We start from the raw sequence: 17,206 nt of genomic DNA on the forward strand, positions 1-17,206 counted from the left end.
AAGGTAGCTAGTAATTATTCATGTCTATCACCGTTATCAGTTTTGTTTTCATTGAAAAGGAAAGATTTGAATAATTTATAAGCGATAGTATTCATTGAAAAGAAACAGTGATTAAAACACTCAGCTATTTACGACCGCGAAAACAGAACGCTTAACATATATTTCTGTGATGCGATTTACAAAACAGTGATGTGGTGTGAGATAAAACTCTTTATTGCTGCGTTAGTTCCGCTTCGTAATTCTTGGTCATGTTGAGCCGAACGGAAAAGATCTGAATATTGTAATACTCTCATCAATGGACACCGACGTTATCGAAAAACCAAAAAATGGTTATCTGTTAAAGAAGTAAATCAGATCGACAAGAAACTAATGAGAATCATGCCAATGGCTTAATGAAGCTCACTTTTCTCAAGCGAATACGAAATGGAAGATTATGTTGAGAGGAAAAAATAGGAAATGGTGAAAATCATCCGATTGAGGAACGTTTCCAGTCTGGCAATGATTAAAAGAAATTTTGCAAGGAAATGAAAAAAATTCAAATGAGAAACTAAGGAAACCTCTTACGACTTCTTGTCGGCAGGACGTCTGAAATAATATGTAAAAATGAGTTACGAATTTTACCCATCATGTTGATAGGAGACATACCATTGCGTGCTGATGATAAGGAAAGGAAACAAGTCACGAGCTTTGTTTTTAAAAAATGAACCTTTTCGTTTTCTTATCTGGAACTTGTATCAATTACTCCGTACATGTATCCGCTTCTTTGCAAAGTGTGATTCATTGTGTGATTATAAATAGAGTCTTGTGGCTACTGTTTCGCACATTTCACTTCATATCACTACTTGAAGACGTTTTCAGTCCAAGAAGGTAAGATATTTCCATTTATGTTTGTGACTCACTCAAGAAAGTCTTAGGTTCTGAGTCGTAACATACATTTTGCAATGAAAACGCATACATCACTTTTAGCAGAGCGTTAAGAGTTAAGGGCTACAAGTTAGTTCTCCCTTTCCATCAGAGGAACTGACTTTATGGACACAAAAATAGTTTTTTTCTTTTCATTTTTAATTTTGTGTAAAAATTGTCTAATTCAAATTCTACAATGCCTACCAGTTAATTTTTTAATTTCGACTTCAACTTATAGATCTCACTTTTCCCAATCATTCGAAATTAAAGTCCATAAAAACCGTAATAGAAAGTGTTAAAAAGAACTGATCGCCATCTTTTCACAATTAACTTGTTTATCTTATTACCCATACCATGCATTAGGCAAAAATTAAATTCACAAAAACCGTGAACGGGCTAAGGTTTGAGGAACTTAGGAAAACTGATTGCAAATGTATATAATTCACACACGTAATGATAGTCATTTCTTTAATTCACTCGGACCCCCTATTGAACGAACTCAGAGCACAAACGTAAAAAAATTGCCGAGTGATGATATAAGATTCGAGTATTTTTAAGGTTTTAGGGATGTTATTTCATTATAATGGAATCAATACAGTGTTTTTACATCATCAAGAGTCCTAGAATATATAAATACAAGACTTTGAAACTCACTTCTGTTATCACATTTTCCTTCCACCCAATAAGAAATCAGCCATCCTCATCATGAACAAAGCAGTCCTTACAGTTCTAGTGATTATGCTCGTTGCCGGAGTTTTCGTTGAACAGGGAGAAGCCGTTCTCCGAGCCGGTAGAGGTCTGGGGATGGAGAAAGCTCAGCGTGGTTATGAGCTTAAAACAGAGGCCCAAGACTCCACCATGATCACTTGTCAATGCGCCATGCCATCATGTAAGCATGTTAAATTACTGTTAAATATGTAATTTCTCCTCTCTCTCTCTTAATACTTTTTAAAGTAAACAGACGAGAAGATTATCAACTAAGAGGTTGACTCGGTGTAGCACTGAATTCATTGGATAACTTGAATATAGAGAAAATGTAGCCATTCGGAAAGGAGAAGTAGAAAACAGATTAGTAAAGATGACTAATTTTAAGAACTCTAAATTACGCTGTTATACATTGAAATTGTTTTGAAGTATTTTCATTTTAAATAGTTTTGAGATAGACCATTCTTTACTGTAGGCGTTGGTAAAAGGTCTTGATGGGCTTAATCTCATCCCGTGGTGAAAAAAAGAAGGGGGGAGGTACCTTATTGCGATACATTGCAAATGCTCTTTTTATTTCCCTACGGCTGACTCTATTGAAGCACTTGGCCTCCATGTTTTCAACGCAGCAGTAACAATGTAACTACTTTTATCCACCTCATTTTGCAAAGCTATCACATTCAGGCGAATTGATTTTTGTTTTGTTTTGTGTTTTCCATTTAAGACGATTCAGAGAAAAAGAAGTGAAAGACCAACCAATGGTGAGACACGATGACAACGATGGCGTTGATAACCGGTGTATACACGCGGTTCTTAGATACATAGTCCAGCAGAAAAATTGTGTCGACACAGACTAACATGTAGAGGTGTATGAATGTAGTGAAGCGTAATAAAAGTGCAGATCTCTTGAGAATCAAATACCGACTTGATTATTCATCAGTTTTTATTGCTCTCGTCCTTCTCTCTTCCCACATTCCCTTTTAAGATTACCAAGTTCCATCCTTTCTACCACCCTGCGTCCGTCCACTCCCTTCTCACCCATCTCTCTATTCTCCATGCCTCATTTTCCTCCCGGTCTGCTCCTTCCCTCCTCCCTCCCGTTCCTCTTTCCCTCCCATTCCTCCCCTCTTCCCTCCCTCCCCTTTCACTCCTTCTCCATTTGCCACTTCTTTTGGCCTCCTCTTTCCCTCTCCTTCCTCTCTCCACCCACTCCTCCCCCATCCTACCTTTCTTTACCTTTTATCCCTTTTCTCCTTCTGTCCCATTCCCTTCTCTTTAGACTTTTCCCCTTCTAAGTCTAAGTTTACTTCATCGCACAACTTGAAGAAATCCCTTTTGGTCGGGTAAACCTGAAATATTCTGCAAGAAGAGGAAGGGAAGGGGAGTATTCAACAATCCTTGCAGGTTCATGTTGCCGCAATCATCAGCGGTTGATCAAACAAACATATAAACATTCACACAACTTTTAAAAAACTAACGCAGTCCGAATGCCTTTCCAAGTATCAAACAGAACTATATCCACTTTTTTTGGTTCAATTATCTCTTTGTCTTCTGTAACAAGTCTACGTTGCTTACGAAAGCTGAACGTCAGAATAAAGCAAATGAATGTAAGTCTTTTTTACCTTATATTTTGCTCTACGTCTCTTATCACTTTAAGTTAGCGGTAAGTAAAATAAATTTAGAAATTACGCCTTTTTTCAGAGATAAAGCATTTACGCGGTCAATCAGTTGTTTAAGTTATTAATCTTTTATAAGCAGCCTTCTAGGTCGATAAACCGATGTAGGCACAGTGAAGGATCCAGGGGAAGAATCCGATAGGTACGCGCCCCCTTACCCCTGAGTATGAAACGAAAACTCTTCAGACAGGATTGCATATAACTACCAACTTAAAGTACAAATCTTGGGAAATTCACCAGCTTATTTAGGTAACTATAGAAAGGGAAACATAAAAGAAACAAATTCCTCTTCTTCTGAATCAGATTTTGAAACCCCCCCTCCCCCTCCCATACAAAAATTCCTAGCTCTGCCCTCGATAGACTGCATATAATACATAACTTCAAACAGAGTTACTCGTCTGATTGATATATAATTACTGATAGCGATTACATTTCAATTTCAATTAAAAACAGTAGATATTCAATTAAGATTTTGTTAAAATTAATCGCAAATAGAAATATCTAAATAAATTTCGGAAATAAAAGAGGCAAAAAATAATTGTTTTTATCTTACAGAGAATCAAGCGATATGATGATCAGTAGGGAAAAACCCAACTAAAAACTATTACCTTGAAGTAAAATATTTACCAAAGCGTATTCCCAACAACAGGAAGAAAAAGAAAGTACTCAATCATCTTTTCATCTTTTTCCCTGAAAAGATTGAGTAGGCACGCTCTTTTCGGAAATAGCTCGATAATATACCCACTCTATATCTTGAATAAAGTAACTGCGTAATTGACTTTGTTTCATTGAGGGAAATAACACATACGTTTATCTACTGTATTGTCTTACATTCTACGGCTCTAGAAAATAGCTTTCTTGTGGTACTATTTATAAAGTTTGCCAGTTGTAATGCCAGAATTCATCGAGGTATTTAAACCTTTTTTTTTCCGCTTTTTTCGTCAATTGGAAACAGTCCCAAAACAAACTAATCCTGTGTATTGCTGAAAACATATCTCTGACTGTAGGTTTGAAAGGAAATGAATAAATAATAATTTACAAGACGAGTCGGCTTTGTTGAAAGAGTCAATTGGGAAGCTTCTATTGTAAGGCGCTGATATCTCCTCGGAAACTAAATATTCATAATTACTTCACATCCTTTAACGTAAGTGGATAGATGAGCAATAGATACACAACGGATATTATCTGTTAAAAAGAAGAACAAAATCACAAATCGAACAGTTATTTGTGGACAGGCCACTAAAATTCACCTTCGGGAACAGTTTGAAAGAAGGTAAGACGGTGAGGCATCTTTGTGCACGACAAAATTTCATTTTTCCTTTCGTTTATTCCTAAGATTTCTTTTTGACTTACTTTAAGTTACATTGAGACTACATTTGAAACAATTTACGTATTAAAACTGACACATATATTTCTTTATTACTGAAATTCTCGATGAAAATCCCATTTATTTTGATAGCAGAACACAATGTTTCGGCAAAAAAATTATCCCCGTTTTATCGTAATACGAATGACCTTAGTTCTGGAGAAAGTTCCATCCCAAATTTACCCGTTACTTCGTCACACATTTACAAGTCGCTTTAACATTGTAATGAACTTTGTGAAGCCGTTACGCCTTAACTATGAGCAGAAGTACGCTCTTGGATAACCATTTTTAATCAAATTCTGCAAAGTACCTTTTTCTGACAAGAGTTTATCCAGTTTACCTGGCTTTGGCAAAAGAATCTTCACAAAGATATTTGAGTCGCAGTCTAGTTCTTTGAATAAAGAATCAAGTTAAACGAATGAATAGATGAAAATATAAAATGGATGGGTTGATGGATCAGTTCATCGACAGATAAAACAAAACTTTATTTAACCACGGTAGCTTTGATCAAAAAGTACAACATCTTGCACTTTCGAAAAGCCTTAAACTACAAAATCACGATTAAGTCTTTAGAGCATTTACAAGTTTAAAATCAGTATTTGAAAAATAAATCTACTAATTTTCTGTAGACAGAATTATAATCTAATTGTTATATTTAGAATCGATAGTGAGATTGAGAGAATCTAATTGGTTTTAATAAAGATCAATGTCTGGATCGATGATTGTATAACTGAATACATGAATGAATAAATAGATAAATGAATGAATGAAAAAAATTATCAAAGGAAAGGTGAATGCATGTCTGGAACGAATTATGAATAAACAGATTAATGAGTGAATTAATGAATGAATGAAAAATGCAAAAAATGGATATATGGATGAATGGATGATTGTCGGGACTGATGAAAGAATAGGCAAATGCGGTGAATAAGTCAATGAGTGAAGTGATCTTCATTGGCTCATTTCACAACACTTGTTTTATATCCATAAAGATAAACCAGGATCAACCAAACCAGCGGCATGAAGAGTCTTCTAACCGTCCTCCTGTTTTTCACATTGGCTGCCTTACTCCTGCCCTCGGGAGAGTCGATCCTTCGCGGGGGCCGAGATGTGATTCCGCATGAGAAAACTGAACGAGAAGCAGATGCATTGTATGACTTCTTGGAAAGAGCCAGGAAAGTACCTCGTTATCACAAGCGAAATAATAGTAAGTTAATTCAAAGTTCAAACAGTGTTTGAAGGCGTTGGTTTCTTCAATTGATCCTATGATTGGTTTAGAAATCTTGTTGCTCCCTCTCGACCAATCAGATGCATAAATTGAGTGTAGAAAATCCAAAAATCAAAGTTATTCCAGAGACCAATCAGAGCAAGGTTTTTCATGAAAATTAGCCAATGGGAACTCAACGCGGAAACAAGAAAAATGCTTAATGCGTTGGAAACACGAATGAACAAGTCGCTATTGTCCTGAGTTTTGCGTCTGATTGGTTGAGAGGATGGCGAGAGTTTTCTGAACCAATCAAATTTTGTTCTAATACTTATTTTTCTGTGTCTTAGAAAAATGGCGGGACGAGAACAAATATGAATCCTGAGCGTACAAGAGGTGAATAAGGCAGCATTCACGATTTTCCACTGTAAACATTCAACAGTAAGAATAAATTGATACATGAAAAGAGATTGAATTCCTGTTGAATTTGCAAACTCGTAAAATCCCCTTTTCATTTCCTCGACCACTCGAACAAGCAAAATTTGGAGACGTCATTTCTGATTGGAACTTCGTAAGCCAAAGTACAAAAGGGTTTTAGATACCCTTGGAGAGGTCTGAGGGCTTCTCTTGTGTACTTTAGGCGATGTTTTGATAGATGTAACTGCAAACATACGCACAATTCGCCTGCATAATAAATGCGACATTCAGTTACATTCCACAATCAGTAATTGCAAACATTTCTAGTCAAGTCGAAATCCAATGATCTCTAAGCTTTTGATTGAGTTATTCAAAGAGAATACTGAAAAAAAAACGGCAACAAAACAAAATCAATTGGAAAAAAACAACTGCATCAACAGCGGAAAAATGTTAAACAACGACAACAACAACAACAGCCAAACAAGAAGTATGATGGCGGTTACACTGAAGGTGACAGCAATCACAAATGGAATTTCTGTTTTCGTTGTTGTAATATTTGTTTTCTTTTCCTGTAAAATAAATATAAATATATTTATCAAGATCTAGTCGACAGTTTTCGGATGAGTGCGACAGCTACGAGTTTTGGTCGCTACATTATGACAGTCTCACGAAATTTTCATAATCGTCTCCGGCGTTGAGGTTTTTGCACGATCCTCATTGGTGCCTTATCGTAAAGCGAGGAGTACGCCAACTCTCATCACCCCTACCTCCCCTCCCCCGTCCTTCCTCTTTCCACAACAACAAACGCATACTGCATATTGATGATGTTACGTTTGTTATAAAGTCTGATCATTTAACAATGTTTAAATTCAAGAGGATACTTAAACAAGACTAGATCACAAATGACCAAGATTATATTCAATCAAGTTTCGATTCCCCTCTTTTCTCTCAGATAAGCTTTTTGTAGAAGCGATTATTTTAATATAAGGAAAACAATTTTCACAGCCGTTTATTGCAGTAGCTAGACAATTTTTTGTTTATGAAACCAATCTATGTTTACATCAATTCCTTTCGACGCTTGCTCCCGCCCCTCCTAAAAACACTGAAATGAAAAATTTACCAGGTCTGAATCGGAGTGCTGTTTGCTAAATTTCTCTTGTGGAATGACAAAACAATTATTTCTTCCCATAGTGAATCGAGTCGAAGATTTTATCAAAGCCCAGTTGGTGACTTGTTTCGCTCGGGGATTTTGGTATTATAATTCAACCCTTTGTAGCCATGAGAAGTAAATTCTTCCGCGAATTTTTTCAAAATTCTTCTCTTTTTTTGGGTCTAATTATTCTAGTTATTTCATCACGTTTTGTTTGGGTTCAGTGCTGTTATTCAAAATATTCGTAGGTTTTTTTTCTCGGCGTCGCGTTACGTAATCGTCTATTGTCAGTTACATAAGTTCATTTTCTGGTTCAAATTTGTATAAAAGTTGGCATTCTTTCCTTGTAAGTTAGTTTTTTAGAGTTTTTCCAGAGTTGCCGTACAGATCCTGTAAGTATTCTATTTTTTTTTCTTCTTGTATATTTTCGCTTGTTTCTATCGCATTTGTACATTTTGTTTGTTGTTTGAGTCTTTTGGCCTGTCGAAGTCATATTTAGTAATTCGATATTTGTTATATATATATAATTGTTCTAGTGAAATGTTTGTCAATAAAGTACAAATTTAAAACTGTACGTAGAGTGTAATCTACATCCTTATTTACAAAGTTATCTCTCAATAACCAGTGGTAGATCAGAAACATGATTTCAGTGAAGTTTCAGGTAAGTATCATAAAGAACGGAGAATCTGGGTTGTGTTAATCTATGTGTTTATAAAACCAATAGAAAGATAAAACTCTAAAATAATGCAGAATAATAGCTGAATAATTTATATATTGATCATGTGGTTATGGTTAGGTGAATGGCAAAGAGGGTACACACAATAAATTATGGGCTTGTTTGCCTCTATGGATTTGTTTATTACCAGCTGGGCTTTTGGCTTGAAACCTTTTCTGACAGAAGTAAAACAACAGTTTTTTTTCTCTGTTTAACTTTTTGTGAAATCAGCAGTAATTTTGTTTTAAAACGAGCGTTATGTTCATTTAGAATCGTAAATCTTACAATGTTTGCCATAGAATGAAAATAAAAACCCTTTTATCTATATTTTGCAAAATAAATCAATAAATTAGTTTTTTGTAATGCAAGTATGGCCAGTATACAGTTTTGCATCAGTCATTCCAAACATCACTACAAAGAGGAAGATCAAAGGTGGATGTAGCAAACCCTCGGGGATCACATTTGTTATTTCAGTCATTGTAAATTTCAATACCAAAGTGAATTTTTCGCTCAGAAATCAATGATTTATTTTCTCAACAAACCTCTCAGAACCTATCTTTAAAGTACGTCACCATTGCTCCGATAACAACTTTTTGATTCTGTGTTGCCAACTTACGGTGAAAGCAAGCCAATGAAATAAAACTGATATTGAAAATGACAGACTCGCAACAGTTTCAATAAAAACTTGATAAGAATCTTAATTCATTTAGAGTACCTCATTGAAAACTACAGTTTATTGTTTAGTTTCAAGGGACTCGTTAACAGCCTTTTCATCTAGCCTAATCCTTCGCCTCAAAGTTCACTTCCTTCGGTTTTATCTAATCACTTAGATTAGAACATTTCAGGTTTGCAGTGAGCTAAAATAAAAACTCTGGATTATCATCTTGTTGAGAGAAGAATGATATGATGAAAAATTCATTGAAAAAGGACTTTTATGCAGAATGAAATATACCCTGTAATTTAGAGACCTTTTCTTAGCTACGACGGAGAGAACTTTTTCTTTAATTCTTCCTCAAAAAAGCCGACAATTGCTTTCCTCTTTTCTTAAATCTGAAGGCTTCCCCACACTTAATTCCTTTTCATCCGAAGTGATTTTCTTGGGAGCAAAAAAATCAAAGAAAAAGGTAGTTTAATCCTTTCAAATCTCCTATTTTGATTTATGTAAATTTTTATCTTAAGTGATCTGAGCTATAAATAAGTATTTCCTTATAGACAAAGTTTGCCTATTACCTCGGGACACTTTGTCAGGTTAGCAAAAACACGTGTTTCCTTTATATTCATGCGATCTTTTTCCTGATCTTTTTCTCGTCATGAGAACAAAAACTTAGTAGAAACGTGTCAATTTCGCTTCCTAAGATTCAACAGAAATCTAAAATCTTTTGTTCTCTTATCGATCGGATTCAAGTCCTACGACTCTGTATCCGTTTTATTGATTGAATTTTGTGAATAGCATCCAGCTATAAATTAACAATTTTATGTTTCATCTTTTCATTGTGAAGGAAAGAAAGGACATTGACAGAGCTGACAGAACGAACATCAGATAGTAAAAGTAAGTTCCGTTTAAGTTCATCATAGACAGCTAAGAATGGTACAAATGCTCTTCTAAGTTAAGGTTGTGAGTAAGGATTTTGTGAATTCGGCTCTTGTTGGGTTTTTTTGGTTAAAAAATGTTTTTCTTGCCAATACTTTGAAAGTTGCAGTCATTATTAATACACGATTGAAATAATAACCATTACATACTCACTTCTTGTAATTAACATCTAAATTATATACCTAGTCCTCTTGAATTTTGTTTTGGCCAAATAAGAAATTTTGCTATCAATAATTTTTATTGCCGGCATACCAGTTCATTCTATTTTCCTTAAGTTACTTCAAGTGTATTTTATCTTCATTTAAATTTCCGTGAAATTAAATAAGTTCACTTTGATAATTGTTATCCATTATTAAGTGAGGAAAATACACTCTACTTTTCGTGAGGAAGCAAATTATTTTCGTGATTGAACAAAGTTTATTTGTTTTTCTTGGGACAAAGAAGCAACTCCTATCGAAAAATTCCAAATAATCCTTGGTACAGTAAAATTTATTCAGATGAAAATTAGACCAAACGTGATAATCTTTTTAGTTCTCATATATTAGCAATTGTTTTATTTTAACAACATTTTTTACATTTTACATAAGGATACTTAAATCCGTTTTGAGATCTTCAAACCTACACGATTTTTTACAATTTTTCGTAGTCTGTTCTATATAAATGATGAGCCTTTGAGATGGCTGATGGGAGAAAAGACTTCTTTTTTGCTGTCCCTTTTCTCTAGCTTAGTACACATAAACCAAAAAAAATTAGGGTAAAAGAATTCACATTACCTACAAAACCAGTTTTGGAGAAAATATCATGGCTTATGATATGCTAATTAACTGTAAAGGACGACAAAAGATCAAACAAATGCCCCTCAAACGGGCTTTAGAAAGATTATTGGAAATTAAACATGGATAACTATTGCAGAAACCCAAAACACATTTCTAAAAAAAAAGTAAAAACTAAATTTTCGTTTGAGATGCACAATTTGTGTCTGAGTAAAAAGTAATACTTTAATGGCGGATCTTTAGATGGCCACCGTTAATTCTGATACTTTGACACTTTCAAAACTGTAACAAAAGATCATTGAAGTTCTTTCCGAAAGGAGAAAACGTCAGTGATAAAATTATCAACGTCTAGCAGCTGAAATTGAAAAGCAAAAATGAAGTCTTTCAACTGAACTCAGGAAAACTCTATTGCTTCTAAAAAAATAGGTAACCTTTTCTGAGATTCTTATGTGGCGGGCATAACAGAGACTTTCATCAGAAAAATTGGGTCTTAAATGTTGTCTCATGTATCTAAAACACCTTTCCAAAACAGAGGTGGTCAAAACGGCCAATCACAACAAGTGTAATATGTATGTTAAGGAGGCAATGAAACCTCAAAGTGGAAAAAGGCAAATGGTCTAAATTAGGCTATCCAAGATGCAACTGGGTTTATTTCTTTGAATTTGAAGACCAATCAGAAGCAGCAGTGACAAAATATCAGTAATAACAATCAGTTTCCTGGGTAACGATCGTAGAGTAAATTGAAAAAAAATAGGAAAAAGACATGCCATTTGACAACATAATGAAATTAACCGTGCATAAACTCACAATTTTTTTAAGGAAGCCAAAAGCAGAGCAATTCCCGATTACTTCCTCGCACCAAACTGAAAATAGCTTCATTCATGTACGTAAGAACATGCAAGTACTCGAGTATCGCCAGAGAAATCTCCAACGTTTTCAAACCTTTATTTCTCTTGATTCATTTTCTTTAGTTAAAAAAACTCCTCAGCATGAAGCAAGCAGTCGTTGCAGTTTTTACCATCTTGGTTTTAATGGGTGCAATTGTGCATAGAGGTGAATCATACATCAGGGCGGGAAGAGATATGATAAACAACAAGCAAGGACAGCCTATAGCATTTGCAGAAGATTACTATAACAAACCAGTTGTGGCTGCCCCCCGTGCTCCAGCTTTGAAGAGAGGTTAGTGAGTCTCTTTACTATTGGAAAGCTAGGGCTGATCAGCGAATTCTTGATGGGGGAAGGGAGTTCTATTTCTCTTTCTCTTTCAGTACTCAGGGGTGGCATTTCTGTTAGTTCTTCTAAGAAAGATAAGAAAGCGCTGTTGAGGCAAACGTAATTGCAAACGAGACTTCTTTTATATTTTCAGTTTTATTTGTGTACATCACTGGCCAGTTTGGTTAAAATCCTGTTTTAATTTTTAAAAATACCGTTACAAAATTGTTCTTATTTCTTCACAGGGTTTGCCATGATACAAAAGAAACGGGAATACAAATTGAGGCGTGAATGAATCAGCATCAAATCTCCATAGTTGTCTTTATCGCCTATAGCTACAGTTTCCTGTGGCAATTTCTCGTTTTCTTACATTTCCTCAGTAATAGCCGTTAAAATAAATTCGTGCCAACATTCCATGAATTATTTCCAAAATAAAATTGTATTTAGCTCCATTCTTCTCTTGTGATGCTCATATTAATGATTCCTCAGTTTCAGCGTGACCATTCTGACTTCTGGTTGCATAACAACCCTTTTCCACTTTCGTGACATCTCTCGTTTGCGTGACATTGCCACACATTTTCTCTTCTTTCTCGACTCCATTTCCTCTCTCATTTACTTGTTGCTTTATTTTAGGTTTATCCTACAGTTTCGTTTTAGTGGCTGGCGAAAAACAAACATAATTGAGGCCTCTCTTAGCTCGTTTCTGGTTTTTATCTCACTTTTTTGTTTAACTAAACTAAACTTAGCTGTCTTGCCACGAACGTAAAACAGAGCACCTTTCACTTCAACGTTCACAGAATTAACTAAACTACTACACAAGTTATTCGTCAATGATCAGACACAATGCGCGTTAAAACGCTGTGAAACTGACAAAACTCATACCTGTGTTCCCTTTTCGATTCCATTACTTAGTGAAATCAATGTCTGTAGAACTAATGCAAGATAACACTACCCTCGTGTGGTTTACTTACTTCAAGTGTTGACCGCACAGAAAAAGGCAATACCAGTGAGTGAAATTCTTCCCTCATTATTGATTCAAGTTCTTTACTTGCAGAAGAATACAATGTTTCTTTCTCTCAGAGAAGTCGAGAGAATGGGGCTAGGTTACGTAGAGCTTTCCTTCTTCAGTTATAAATTTTACTTTGGGAATATCAACCCAAATCGAAAGATGACAATTATCGGTTGACCTTTCATTTGCCGCATCAAAGTTTGGGTGCATTTTTGAAAAATATCTAACATTAAGCACCGATATGTAAGGCATATCCTACAGCATACCTGCGAGTTCAATAACTGGAGTTTCTTGTGATATCCGAAGGCATAGAAAAGTCTATAAATTTTGCATACATTTATTGGCATCGATGGATCTTTGGTCAAAAAAATACGTTGGAAGAATGGAGAACGTTACACGTAGCTAGTTCTAGGTCAAAAGAGAATGCACTAAAATGATCATCGATCTGGCGATTCTAGTTTCTCAACTGTTTTTATTTTTTTTATTTTTATTTCCATTTCGGCCTAACATCTGCCTCAAGCTTCATGATAATTTGGTGCGATATCGGAGTAATTTGACTGACCATGACTTATCACAAGGACATTTCTGTATGTAAACGAATTATTTCAATTCAAAAGAGCTTTGTTCTTCGATAGTACTTAAACATCTGGTCCACTTGCCAATGTTTTCTTTCTTTTTGTTTAAGAAAGGCGTCTGTGTAAACAAACCATTTCTAGACTCCATTTACTGTCTATTATTTTCGAAAAGAATCTTTTTCCTTTATTCATCGGCCTGTGAGCTACTTAATCCCTGGGTTGACTTATGTAAACATAAAATCTGTACAGCTTTGCTAACTGGTTAATAATCGCGCGCGTCAGGTCTGGCTCCTTTAGGTTAGTCGCTTCCTTGACGAATTGTCTAACATTTAATTTACTTCGGTATTTGACGAAGTAAACTACGCTCTGTTTACATTAACAGCCGGACACTGCAGAAACCGGCCTGATTCAAACGTATTTCACGTTCGAAAGCTTCTTTTATTGAAATTATAACCTGGCACTTGTCATTGGCGTGACTGAAGATTTTTTTTGGTTCATAATTTCACTTAGCATTATACATAGCTCTCGAGATTAAACGAGAAATTTCAATTTCACTCTAACGAATTTGTTGCATAGTCCATGAAGGCGTTCGAATCCAGCGAAATGGATATAAATAAATTTTGTTCTGAATTATTACAGCTGAAACGCCGTTGTTTTGGCTATAAACTGGGCTTGTCAGATTTGTGACAATGTATGAGTTTAATGAAGTATTTTCAAAATTTTTGACACCAGCTTTGAAATGAAGATTTCTTACATGTATGTAGTTGCCAACGCATAAAGATGTGTACCACTTTAAGAACTTATAGTTTTTCATTTGACAACTTCAATCGAGTGTGCGCAGGAATCTGTAATCTGTATTCTAGTCCTCAAAGTGTTTTAAGAAATTGAATGCTAATTTTCTGACCGAAACGAACGAGATTAACACAACAATCAATATTGCGTATTCATAGCTACAGTTCATCTTTCAGAAATATCAGCACTATTTAGAGCAAAACAAATCTATAAAACACAAATCATACACAGTTTTAGTGACCTCTCGAACTACTTTAGGTTTGAAAGGAGTCTGTTGAATTGAGATTCTGCAATTCATAACCTAGGCTTTACTCCCGGCCTGTTTTAGTATAACAAATCAGATTTCTGTGAGTTTATCTTTTCTTCTTCGAGGTCGCGATTGGATAGTAGTTTTAGATAACTTTAAACATTCAAAGACTCGCCTTTGCAAAAAGATCTACGTTAGTTATCAAGAGCGTAAACAGATAATCATATAATACTTGCGAAAGTCTTTGGTTTTAGTGAAGCTAATTTTTGGAATTTCTCTTTTTTGAATCGAATTGCACAGAGCCGCCCAAGTTATGCGGTTACTTACTCCATCGCTACTCGTTTTTTTCCAAGCTATATTTATTACGAGGGCTGTGTTTTCCGCCTTCTTTGTTTTCAATAGACTTTTTTCGAACTTGTTCGTTTGTTTCAAGAACACAATGGCTTGAAACAATATCCCACAGATGCCAATTACTGTTTTCACTACAAATTGTTTTAATTTGACCCATTTTTGGATTTATTAATAATCGCTCTAGAACAAATTTTACATGTGGCATCTATGGTCACACAATGCTTGTCGAGACTTAATTGTTAAATAACAAGATTTTATTGATTAAACTGTTGACATAAACATAGTCCATTCTAAATTTAGCAGATCTCCTGGGGCCAAAGGACATTTCCTTGTTTAATAAAGCAGTTTGACAATGATGTTTTGTCCAAGCTGCAAGTAATAGCCCCGAGGAGATAGCTCAAATAAAATTGTTACGAATAACAGGAGGAAATGAAAAATATGAAGAATAGTTTAGACTAACAAACATAAGCGTCTGATATTAGTTTACTCTGGTCGAAATAAAGTACAAATACCTTCTGGCCTTCCCAAAGATGTCAAAGCTCACCAGTCACCACAGAGGGATCCTTTAGGATGCAAAAGATAACAAAATAGCGAACGTGAAAACTCTATAAAATACGCTAATGTACTTTCAATATCCAGATTACTGTAGCCAGTAGTTCCTACTGGGAAGCTTACCCATACATTTGTTTCCACTTACGAGGGAGATCGTTATTTTCTTAAAGAAAAAATATCTTAATCAACTCTTCGCAGCAGTCTACTTAGATTTCAACGAGCCTTAACAACTGTTGAACCTCAAACTTACGCGGCTTCATTGGCAAAAATCTGTTTCTTCTCTGCGATATTTTGGTCAAAGCAAAACAGCATTTTCTAACGTAGTAGTGAAATGAATGATACTTTATTAGGGAATTAAATCGTCATAATAAGAGTGGGTTAAAAGTGTCTTTTCTCAGTTTTAGCTTCGCTCCAAGGTCGGTAAGCCTGCATTGAGACAGGTCACTTACACATAACTTGATAAAAGATTGAAGTTCCACTTTAGAAAACCACGTTACATTTAATCATTCCTATGTGGCTCTATGTGGCTGAGGGCTGCATGAAAGATAATGCAAGGAAATAACGAATTCCAAATGCAGATGTTAAAATGCGGTGATATAAGAGGCATTAATTACGTGATAAAGAGCTTTGTGTTCTGCTGTTTTCATCCTGTTCTGTCAAGAAATAATTACTCTATAATGGTGATTTCCGAGTCGGGTTGAGAGGTAATTTAAAGAACGCTAGAAAACGCAAATTATGTACTGAATAACACATCGAAGCACAAATATTTGATAGACGAAACCTCAGCGAAAATTAAAGTCAGTAAACTGGAAACTCCCGAACAATCGGATGAAGACACCACAGGCGTTGTCAAAAGATGGATTTTGTTCAATCTTTTATATTGAAATCATTTCTTCTGATTAATTAGCTTGCTTTGGACTCATAGGATCGAGATTCTGAAGGTGAATAATTCATATGCAAGATAAAATGGAATGCAAAGAGAATAACAGAATTATTGTTCATAGTTGGTCTTTTTCATTCAATTATTTCGTTTTCAGGATGATATAAATTGAACTGAAAAAGAAATCTCAGGCAAGCAATGGTTTAATTGAGCACAAAAACTAAAAATCGACTTAAAACCTTTGAAATGCTATTTGGTTTAACTACCAGAGAGTAGGTCCTAAATGAAACCACCATCGTAGATATTACACTCACTATAAGTTTTGTATCTCTGTTCAGAAAGGTTAAAGCATTAAGATTTTTTTATTTAAACTATTTACTACTTCAAGCAGAATTTTTTGGAGTTTTCAAAGGTAACTTGAAGTAAAAAAGTTTGTGCATATTTCATTCAATTTTACAAATGACCAGACGAAAGAATATTCATAAATATTTAATGAGAGAAAGTTAACCAAAGCTGAAATAAATTTAAATCTTATTTTAATGATACCTTTAGCTTTCCTTTTCAGCTAAAGTTTGTCACATATGTCACAAGTAAAAAACAAAACTTGTTCAAATAAGTAATTAGCAAAAATAAACCGAAAAATGTTGTAAAATTTACTAACATGTGACATGCGTAATATTGTTCGAGTTCATAATGCCGAAGTCCTTTCATAATTATACAGATTTTATCGCACCCACAACGTATCTTGCTAATTTAAGTTTAGTCCGTGCTAGAAGGTCATATCTGAGTTTTTATTTGGTTCTATCCCGCGACGCTATGGATAATTAATTTTTTTCAAATAATGACAAGACGCTGCTGACTGAGTACCGATGCCAGCTCGCGATAGCGAAAAGCATTATTTTCGCTTTTTTTCATTTTTCGTTAACTTATCTGCTCGAATTCTTATTTTCAAGAGGTTTTCATTTTTGGAATCAATTAGCTTGTTTTTTTTTTCTGCAGTGCAACCAGAAAACCAAAGTTATATTTTAAATTTTGCGTGTTTTAACTTAGAAGTGTTAATATTACATCTCTCGGCTCCTGATTCAATATCT

General features: G+C 34.9%; 3 long non-coding RNA genes across 3 annotated transcripts; 2 read left to right on the plus strand and 1 right to left on the minus strand.

Moving 5' to 3' along the window:
• The first annotated feature begins 820 nt into the window (after positions 1-820).
• On the plus strand, positions 821-2,523 carry LOC113678323 (uncharacterized). The gene is made up of 3 exons (XR_003446862.2): positions 821-867; positions 1,591-1,792; positions 2,330-2,523. It is a non-coding gene; the product is annotated as an uncharacterized LOC113678323 (long non-coding RNA).
• Positions 2,524-4,500: 1,977 nt separating this feature from the next.
• LOC113678325 (uncharacterized) lies at positions 4,501-12,160 on the plus strand. Its single transcript, XR_003446863.2, has 6 exons — positions 4,501-4,554; positions 5,640-5,854; positions 6,202-9,381; positions 9,633-9,682; positions 11,469-11,676; positions 11,955-12,160. It is a non-coding gene; the product is annotated as an uncharacterized LOC113678325 (long non-coding RNA).
• Positions 11,847-13,805, minus strand: LOC149038327 (uncharacterized). The gene is made up of 2 exons (XR_016181075.1): positions 12,985-13,805; positions 11,847-12,369 (listed from the first exon to the last, which is right to left on the minus strand). It is a non-coding gene; the product is annotated as an uncharacterized LOC149038327 (long non-coding RNA).
• Positions 13,806-17,206: the final 3,401 nt, after the last annotated feature.

Source organism: Pocillopora damicornis, chromosome 11 (genome assembly GCF_964200805.1).
Source record: "Pocillopora damicornis chromosome 11, jaPocDami1.2, whole genome shotgun sequence".
Taxonomy (NCBI): Eukaryota; Metazoa; Cnidaria; class Anthozoa; order Scleractinia; family Pocilloporidae; genus Pocillopora; species Pocillopora damicornis.